The sequence below is a fragment of the Haliotis cracherodii genome, unplaced genomic scaffold (assembly GCF_022045235.1).
Source record: "Haliotis cracherodii isolate W230 unplaced genomic scaffold, xgHalCrac1.p SCAF_3, whole genome shotgun sequence".
Taxonomy (NCBI): Eukaryota; Metazoa; Mollusca; class Gastropoda; order Lepetellida; family Haliotidae; genus Haliotis; species Haliotis cracherodii.
In genome coordinates this window covers 43,997,404-44,000,368 of record NW_027266286.1, presented here as the reverse complement: position 1 = coordinate 44,000,368, position 2,965 = coordinate 43,997,404, and positions in this window count along the sequence as shown.

The window sequence follows — 2,965 nt, the reverse complement described above, 5'->3', positions numbered from 1 at the left end:
AAGTTGATACATTTGGACTGCAGTTACCGATTAACAACTTAAGACATAGAGACAGGGAGGAGATATATAACCAAACCTATGGTCCTGTTGAGACAGTTGACAGTTAGAACGTTGGATTAAATGACAGTAACTAATGTGAACATTCCCCGGTAATATCATAAAATACATCATAACTCATAACAGTCCGAGAGACAGCTTCCAGCCATATACTAGTATTGAAGGGACAATCGCTTTTGACAGTTTAAAAATAAACTCACCTTAAGGTGCTTGGCAAGTCAAAACTGACCTCCCTGAATATGTTTTTTAGGTTTGACAGCAACTATGCTTGTGGATTTCAGATTTGTTAGCTAGATGCTATTACAATAAGCGAAAATGTCTTAAAAGTCCACAGTTTGTTTAATAGTAAAAAAAGTGTGTTATAGATCTATCAACGTTTTCTTTTATTGAACATAATATTTGCACTATATTGCTGTAAGCTGTAAATAATCTAGCCTCCCCATGTACGTAACTTACATATATTTATGTATGACCAGAACAGCAAATAAAGTTCTGGTAGATAGGTATCTCGGAGATTTAACGTGCGCTTTCCGACTTAAGCCTATCTCGCACACGGGGAAGTACTTACACTTGTACTATTAGGGTAAAAAAAGCGTAAAATGAAGTGGGGGGGAGGCACGGCGTCGGCTAGCGAGCGTGTGTGGCTAGAAGTCTAGCGGCGGTATCCTTGTAGTAGTCTCTTGGTCAGCTTAACATCCTTGGGGTCGGGATTCTGGTAGAGACTCTTGGCAAGGTGGGCGGCGGTATTTACGCCACTACTCTGGAAGAAGTGGTACAAGTCTGTGTAGTTTGTGATGTCGTACTCGATGTCCTTTCCCCCCTTCTTGTGCACCATGACTAAAGGGACTCCTTGTTTGGCGTAGAGATGTTCCTTTGGGGTGTTGATCTGGTCAACCTTGAGTTCCGGCCGGGCCTTGTAGTGGTTGATCGGAATGTCTGACTTTTCCACTTGTAAATAAAGTTCTTTGGTATGACCTCTTTTATCCCTGCTGACGTTATCCTAATGTTCAATTTAAGTCTGCCTCACCAAGCGTAAGAAAGCATTGTACATGTTCTGATAAACCACACTGATGCAATTAAGCACATGAATATTTGCTGTGGGCAAATATCTATTTTCTATATATATTTGTGGATATGAAGCATTTTAGTTAATTGTGGATACACTTGGCAGACAGAATTGTGTTTATTTCCAGGCCATCCTGATCGTCGTTTACTACTATATGGTGTATGGTTGGAGGCAAGATCAAAGGCGCCGCACAGCATTTATTAGATAACAGAAGGGGTCGTCCGTTTCGCTTTGAACAACCACCCCACCCTCTCTGTAGGAGTTATATAATCGGTGCGCAAATAACTGTGTCAAGTCCACTGCCGGGCTGATGCGGTGTCAGTGTCAGCGATGAACATGAATGCTCAAATTATAGACCTGTAGCACTCACAAGTTGCTTAGCCAAAATATTTGAAAAGTGTATATTCAATTCTCTGATGACAGCAAATATAACCTTAGAAATATATTCAACATACAAACAATCAAATGTAGAACACAGACCTATGCTTAAACATTTCTACTTGATATGATCAACCTGCGGAGCCCTCTATCCGATGAAGTAACTAATGCTCGCTCATTGAAAGAAATCAAATCCTTAATTAATCGTTCTGATGCAATTATCAATAATTTTGACTTCAAATATTTTCATAGATCATGCCAAATTGTCCACTGTCGCCTTAGGCTCGGCTGCAGTGACTTAAACGCTGATAAGTTTAGACGACATGTATCAGACATACCAGACTGCACATGAATATCACCTTGAAGATGCAATTCACTTTTTCTATAACTGTCAAAAAATACGATAATATCAGAAACACTATGTATTTCTACACACATGGGTATGGTTTAAAAATGATATTACATTGCAGTGGTTAAGCAGTTCTACGAACATGACTCTTCTTAAACCAGTTCACGACATTATTGTCAAAAGCAAAAGGTTTGAGTAGCTTAATTTTATGCATGTAGTAAAGGAAAACTGCATTACCTTATTTCACAGACACCACTTGCTTCAGTGTATTGGCTTCGTGTAATTTATTTGTGCATGTTGTATGTTTATGTTCGTCACTCTCTTATATATATCCAGCTGTTGTTAAGTAGTTACCTGGAGAGGTATTACATAAGCAAGTTTTGCTTGTTTACCGATCCAGATTTCTTTTGAAATAAAAATACGTTTAAGCCAACACAGCTAACCCTAAAACACATGATTGTAAACTATTCAAAAAGGGGCACTAATCTCTTGCTTCTTCTCGGGTGTCGGACTCAAACTCAAACTCATTTATTCTTAGAATAACATGACATACAATTATCTACAATTTTTATTATGTACAATTTTACAAAAATAATAAAAATAGGATACGTGGATACTAATACAAATTACCAATTGTATTGTACACATTGTTAAGGAATTTAGATAGGCCTTTTAGATTTCTTACACTGTTAGTGGTCATAATTTTCTTAAATGTTTGGAAACTTAAGATATTGCTTATTTAAGAGTTCATATCGCCTTTGGTGAAAAGCTTCACATCGGAATAAATAATGCAATTCATTTCCCACAGCGATAGAATTACAGAGTGGACACTGGCTGTCTTCCCTGGGAATGTTCAGCAGTCGACCAGTTTCAACTGGTAATCCTTGGTTAGAAAGTTCTGACTTTTAGTATTGGGAGAAATATTGATTTTGAGAGCAGTAGATATTTCTCAAATGAAGGTTGATTCTTCAGGTAATACGACCTTTGGATTTCCGCTTGGGCTTACTAGCTGCCGTGAGTCAATTTGCTCGTTAACGCAACCGAGCGTGACAAGAGACTGGGCTACCAGTCTGCAAGGACAGCTAAATAAACTTACGCATTTTTGAAAACTGATT